The 7,335-nt window shown below is 44.9% G+C and overlaps 1 long non-coding RNA gene across 1 annotated transcript in view; it reads left to right on the forward strand.

Moving 5' to 3' along the window:
- The window catches only part of LOC111727637, a 23,996-nt gene extending 16,908 nt beyond the window's left edge, over nucleotides 1-7,088 (forward strand). Inside the window, exons 4-5 of the long non-coding RNA XR_002775136.1 lie at nucleotides 5,104-5,106; nucleotides 6,999-7,088. This is a non-coding gene — a long non-coding RNA (uncharacterized LOC111727637). The remainder of the gene's footprint in view (nucleotides 1-5,103; nucleotides 5,107-6,998) is intronic.
- Nucleotides 7,089-7,335: the final 247 nt, after the last annotated feature.

Raw genomic sequence — 7,335 nt, forward strand, 5'->3', positions numbered from 1 at the left:
AAAAAAAAAAAAACAAAACAAAAGAAAAGACAGGACTTTTTTCAAAAAGGAAGTTTTGGATCTTCTGTCTGCTTTCATATTGGTAGGGTGATCTGATGTATTGCTTATATCAGTAAATCCCAGACCCAGCTGATAATTAGAACCCCCTGGAGAGCTTTTGAAAATTCATGTGGTCAACCCCTCCCTGAATCTGCACCATGATGATGCTGGTGTCCATTTTTAAAAACCTTCCCAAATTGGTTAAACAGATTATGGTTAAATCCATGTAACAGAACACACCAAGCAGTCATTTTAAAAATGAATTAAATCTAAATGTGCTGCTATGGAAAGATCTCACATTAGCCTTTCAAAATGTATGTATTTGACATGAATCTGTTATGTGTATATAGATACTTATATACACTTATACACACACAGTAACTCATCAATCAGAAAAATAACCACCTGTAGTACCAGAACACCTGTGCCTGCTGTAACTCCGCTAGATGATGGATTGTAGGAGGGGTTCCAGGGGAGAGACCGGAGCAGGGGGTAGGAGATGTGTCTATTTACCAACTGACATGGAAATATTTCAACACATTCACAACCAATGAGGCTTAGTCTTACATTTCCATTCAGAAAACAATTCTGGAGTGATTCCTAAGAACCTGAAACTAGCAGCCCACCAATCAATACCGGCTGATTTAATCAGAGAAATACTTTACTGGGAGGATAACTGGGTACCACCACCAGGAAGGCTTGGAAAAACTGACAAGAATAAAGGAAGAGTGGACAGGCAGACATAACCACTGACCTAGTCTAGTGAGCCCCTGCTGCTACCACCCCTGGTGCTGGATGTTGCTGCCGGCACCTCTGCCACTTGCACATCATGCCATGACTATTTAGATGTGTGTAGACCGAGAGTCCTTGGAGCATAAGAACTGCACTTACTAATCTCTGGGTTTCTAGCCCCAAGCCTGTCACCGGCACAGAATGAGGAGAATGCTGAATGAAATAAATGAACAGGCCAGGTGCAGTGGCTCAGGCCTGTAATCCTAGCACTCTGGGAGGCTGAGGCAGGTGAATCGCATAAGCTCAGGGGTTCAAAACCAGCCTGAGCAAGAGTGAGGCCCCCCTCTCTACTAAAAACAGAAAAACTAGGAGGACATAGTCATACACACCTATAGTCCCAGCTATTCTGGAGGCTGAAGCAAGAGGATCGGCTTAGCCCAAGAGTTTGAGGTTGCTGTGAGCTGTGATGCCATGACACTACCGAATATGGCAGAGTAAGACTCTGTCTCAAAAGAAAAAGAAAAAGAAAAAAAAAGAAACTAGCAGATATAATTGCTATATACTACATTAATGTAGGCAGAGAGCAAAAGATGTATTTAGTCACTTTCAAACCTCAAGAATGAAAAGGTACACACACTTTCTCACTCTCCTTTCCTCCAATGATGACATGTCAGATGTGGCTCCACAGACATGTGGCTTGGGTTTCATGGTGGGTTAGTTCTGTCACTTACTCTGAATTAAGCCTTCTTTTTAGCAGAGACTTTTATAAAGCCAGGGCTCCATGGAATGATTACCTTCATTTCTAATGTTAGATTCAGATCCAGTGGCACTAGATAGAGGCCAACTGAACTTCCTTCTCTTTTCAAATTAGGTTTCAATTGTCTATACATGTCAAAGAATGTCCACTCACATCTCTGAACCTTTCCTAAGCAATCTGTTAGAAACCAAACCTGGTTCATATAAAGCAGTAATCTATAGAGAAAAAGCAAAATTAAACTCTCGGGCAGTGCCTATGGCTCAAAGGAGCAGGGTGCCAGCCCCATATACTGGCAGTCCTGGCCAAAAACTGCAAAAACAAAAAAACCAACTCTAAGAATTGCAATTGTTTCATATAAGCCAGGAGTCAGGGACATAAATCAAAATTATGGCTCCATAGGACCCACAAACAAACTATGTAACTCTTCCCAAGATTCATCTGCTTCTAGGCCACAGATCAGTTAGCCAGGGCTGGTGGGTTTGAACCTGGCCTGGGCCTGCTAAACAACAATGATGAAATACATAGCTGGGTGTTGTGGTGGGTGCCTGTAGTCCCAGCTACTGGGAGGCTGAGGCAAGAGAATCGATTAAGCCCAAGAGTTTGAGATTGCTGTAAGCTGTGATGCCATAGCACTCTTACCAAGGGAGACAAAGTGAGACCCTGTCTAAAAAAAAAAAAAAAGAAAGAAAGAAAAAAAGAAAAGCAAACAGGAACAAAAACCTGTACATGAATGGTTTGCAGGTTATTTGAAATAGCCCCAAATTAGAAACAACCTGGATGACCTTCAAAGGAGAAATTAAACAAGATGGTATCTCCACATCATAGAAGATGATCAATAAAAGGAAACAAACTATTGATAAATACAACAGGCTGGATGCATTTCCAGAAAATTAGGCTGAGTGAAAAAAATCAATCTCAAGAAGTTATATACTAAATGACTCCATGTATAGAACATTCTTGAAATAAGAAGAATATTTGGCAATGGAATGTTCTGTACCATAGTATAATTTTGCAAAATGTTACCATCAGGAGAAATTGGATAAAGCTTTCACAAGATTTCTCTGTATTACTTCCTACAACTGCAAGTGAATCAGCAATCATCTAAAAATACAAAGTTTGATTCAAACAATAAACAAAACAAAAAATATAAGGAGCACAAAACTGTAATGATAGGAAATAAAAATTTGAGCCACCAAAACTCTAAGCTGTTAGGATTAAGTATTAAATTTATTTCTGTGCTTCCTTGAAGCAAATGAAAAATAAGAAAACACAATAGGTTATATATTATCTTGTTCTCTGATGAAAGTAATCACAGTAAAGTTTTAGGAGAGACAATCTCACTGCCCCTCCCCCCACCCCTCAGTAAATTCTGAAAGTGCAATGAACTTAGTCTTAAAATACAACCCACAATACACAAAATAAGGTCTACAGAGGCTAGGCCAGCTCAGAATACAGGTGGTATTCATTTAATGCTTAATGATCTATAATGAGCTGGGCACAGTGGTCACACCTGTAATCCCAGCACTTTAGGAGGGCAAGGCAGGGATGTAACATCAATGTTAACTTCAAGTGTCATTGACTTCCGTTTGAAGAACCTTTCTCAGAGTCCACAGGAAGGGATGTTCCTTTAAGACCCTCTGAATTGATTAGAAAGCTAATCATGCAGGAGGCAGACCCTGAAAGCAGAGTCTGGCTGTCTCTGGAATGTCCTGGAAGGGACCTTGAGAGCTGAGAAACAAGATAAGTTAATGTGCAGTTCAGTTACAAGTTGCACCTGTTTTCTCAGACAAACAGTTGAATAAGTTTTTGTGGTTGCTCAGTATGTCTTTGTACTTTTATCATATAAACCATTGGCTGCCAATTAGTTTTATTAATAGAATGTGTATGTGCAGAACTTAGTATTGTTAAGACTATATGAGCTTGGCTCGGCGCCTATAGCTCAACCGGCTAAGGTGCCAGCCACGTACACCTAAGGTGGCGGTTCGAATCCAGCCTGGACCCGCCAAACAACAATGATGGCCGGGCGTTGTGGCGGGTGCCTGTGGTCCGAGCTACTTGGGAGGCGGAGGCAAGAGACTCCCTAGAGCCCAGGAGTTGGAGGTTGCTGTGAGTTGTAATGCCACGGCACTCTACCCAGGGGGACAGCTTGAGGCTCTGTCTCAAAAAAAAAAAAAAAAAGACTATATAAGCTTGCAAGAAATAAAGTTAGGTGCTGTCTGCCAGAGCGAGCGACAGTCTCCCCTCTTAAAAGCATTTCAGTGCAGACTATTCCTTTGCAGCACTGTCACACAGGAGGATTTCTTCAGGCCAAGAGTTTGAGACCAGCCTGGGCAATCTAGCGAGTCCCTGTGTGTACAAAAAATTAAAAAAAAAAAAAAAGATTGGCTAGGTGTGATGGCTCACAACTGAATTCTAGCACTTTGGAAGGGCAAGGAGAGAGGATTGCTTGAGGCCAGGAGTTCAAGAATAGCTTGAGTAAGAAGGAGACCCTAACTCTACAAAAAAATAGATAAATTAGCCAGGCATGGTGGTACATGCCTTAGAGTCCGCGCTCTTGGGAAGCTGAGGCAGGAAGATCACTTGAGCCCAAGAGTTTGAGGTTGCAGTGAGCTATGATGATGCCACTGCACTCCACCATGGACAACAGAGCAAGACCCTGTCTCAAAAGAAAAAAAAAAATCCATGACTTGGTTCTGGGATCCTAGGGAGAAAAAGTGAAACAGCTCTCAGGGCTGGGCTTATGCATAAGTGGAGTACACGATCGCCCAGAAAGTGTAGCTTCAGGGAAATAAAAAAGACACTTCACAGCCCATCTATGTCTTTCCTGTAGTGTCTGAAAGTCCACCATTAGGGATGCACTACTTCGGGTTGATAGTTTTTTGCTGTCTGGGATTCTTCTACTAAGAATTCAGGGACAGGGTGCTGTTCTAGTGGTGTGCACAGAGCAGGCCTCAGGAGAACCTGGAGAGTGTCACACCCTCTGCTTTCCCGGGTGGACCCACGGCCTGTGCTTGCCCCGTCAAGGTCTCACCTCCCAGCAACTGTTCCCTCTTGGTCTCCAGCAAGATCCTTTCTCTCCCCTCCACTGGGTCAGGCGCCTCCTACCTCTGAAAACCCCCAAACCGGAATAAACCGCAAAGGCCCGGCGCTCTGGACTCCACGTCGCCTCCTAGCGACCGCCCCTTTTCTTGGCTCCCTTCTGGAATCTCGCTTTGTCCAGTCTTGGGCTCCACGTCGGGCCGGCGGGTCGCTACACTTCCGCTCCGGCGCAGTCGGTCTTCACCGTCCGAAACCTGGCGGTCGCTTCTCAGTTCTCACCTTCCTGGTTCTCTCTGCATTTTCTGGCCTTTCCACCCAGCTGCCAGCTCCCCTCGTGACCTTTTTCTTACATGACGCCTCACGCTCTCAGTTTCCCCCGCCTCCCTGGGTCGGCAGGTGCACGCATGTGGGAGCCGCTTGCTGCATTTTCTTGCTCCTTCTCTGCCCCTCCCAGCCCGCGGGGTGCCCTGTGGCTGGTCCTTTGTCTTCTATGTCCGGATCTCTCCTATCCAGTCCCAGGGCCACTTACATCCAAGTCTGTTATTTCCACCTGTGATCTCTCCCCAGAACTCAAGATTTTCTCCCTCAGCCTGTCCCTCATCCACTCTCCCCTACTGAAACGCTGAATACCTGATTGCTCCAGCCCTAAGGTATCCTTGTGTTCTCTTTTTTCAACCTGTTTCCTGTCTTATCAACAGATCTTATTAACTCTATCTTATCCAGAATCTATCTTCATTCTCCTGTCTCATCTCCCAGCCTTCACTCCATAATCCACTCCCCTTGCCCTCAGCCTTTGCTACACAGTGGCGCAGGCGTCCTCATACTACGGCCCACGGGGCACATGCAACCCACTTAGGACATTTATCCGGCCGGCCAGGTGTTTTTGCCGCCGCCGCCGCCTGTCCTGCTTAGCAGCCGACTAGTCTGGGGGCCCGCAGTCCGGCCCTCCAACGGTCTGAGGGACAGTGAACTGGCCCTCCTGGGCCAGAGTAATCCTTTGAAAACAAATTGGGCTGGGTTGGTGGCTGATGCCTGATATCTTAGCAACTCTGGGAGGTCAAGGAGGGTGGATTGCCTTTGCTCAGGAGTTTGGACCAGCCTGAGCAGTATGACACCCTGGCTTTACAAAAAAATAGAAAAAAAAGGAAAACAAACAAAAACCTAGGTGGGCATTGAGGTGGGTGCCTATAGTCCCAGCTACTCCAGCGGCTGAGGCAAGAGGATGGCTTGAGCTCAAGAGTTTGAGGTTGCTGTCAGCTGTGATGCTACAGTACTCTACCCAGGGTGACACAGACTCTGTTTCAAAACAAAATAAACAATCAAACAAACAAAAAATTGGATCGTGTCACTCTTTTGCCTAAAACCCTCCATCTGATTCCCAAACTAACATCCTAACACCTACGAATCACAGATCATCTGGTCCCTGTCAGCACCCTCTCCTTCATCCAGAAGGGCAAAGAGCACATCTGCCTAGCATGGGAGTATTGTCAGGGCTCAGTGCAGTAGACGCAGGATAGAATTGGTCAGTAAACCAATGATTTAGTGAAAGAAATGCATGATTCTAGACTGGTAGCAACAGCTCTGGTCCTGACTTGAAAAGCCAGCATCTGTAACCACCACTCTTCTTAGTTTGCTGTGGAAAGTAATGGGATGTCCAGTTGCCCGGACACAGTAGCATTCTTGCCAATTTCTGGTTGGAATGGTAACATGTTGGAGCCAAGTGCTAACGTGCCTTGGTTCAAGGGATGGAAAGTCATCAGGAAAGAAGGCAATGCCAGTGGAACCACACTGCTTGAAGCTCTGGATTGCATCCTGCCACCAGCTCATTTAACCGGACTGACAAGCCCTTGCGTCTGCCTTTGTGAGATGTTTACAAAATTGGTGGTATCAGTACTGCCCCTGTGGCCCAAGTGGAAGTTGGTGTTCTCAACTCTGGCATGGTGGTCACCTTTGCTCCAGTTAATGATATAACTGAAGTAAAGTCTGTTGAAATGCACCATGAAGATTTGAGCAAATCTCTTCCAGGGCACAACATGGGCTTCAACGTCAGAATGTGTCTGCCAAAGATGTTCGTCGTGGCAACGCTGCTGTTGATAGCAAAATGACCCAAGGATGGAAGCAGCTGGCTTCACTGCCCAGGTGGTTATCCTGAACCATCCAGGCCAAATTAGTGCTGGTTGTGCTCCTGTACTGGACTGTCACACACCTCACGTTGCTTGTAAGTTTGCTGAGCTGAAGGAACAGATTGACTGCTGCTCTGGTAAGAAGCTGGAAAATGGCCCTAAATTCCTGAAATCTGGCGATGCTACCATCATCAATATGTTTCCTGGCAAACCAATGTATATTGAGAGCTTCTCAGACTATCCTCCTCTGGGTCCTTTCACTGTTCGTGACATGAGACAGACACCCTTTGCTGTGGGTATCATCAAAGCAGTGGACAAGAAGGCTGCTGGAGCTGGCAAGGTCACTAAGTCTGCCCAGAAAGCTCAGAAGGCTAAATGAATATGATCTCTGATACCTGCTACCCCAGTCTTAATTGGTGGTGGAATCACGGACTCAGAACTTGGCCATTTAAGTTTAATAGTAAAAGACTGGTTAATGATAACAGTGCATCACAAAACCTTCAGAAGGAAAGGAGACTGTTTTGTGGACCATTTGTTTCTTTTTGTGTGGCAGTTTTAAGTTATTAGTTTTTAAAATCAGTACTTTTTTAATGTTAATAGATTTTTAATTTTTAATGAAAAAAAATTTTTTTTTTGGCTAGGACT

The sequence above is a fragment of the Otolemur garnettii genome, unplaced genomic scaffold (assembly GCF_000181295.1).
Source record: "Otolemur garnettii isolate 467f Iridium unplaced genomic scaffold, OtoGar3 scaffold00115, whole genome shotgun sequence".
NCBI classification, from domain to species: domain Eukaryota; kingdom Metazoa; phylum Chordata; class Mammalia; order Primates; family Galagidae; genus Otolemur; species Otolemur garnettii.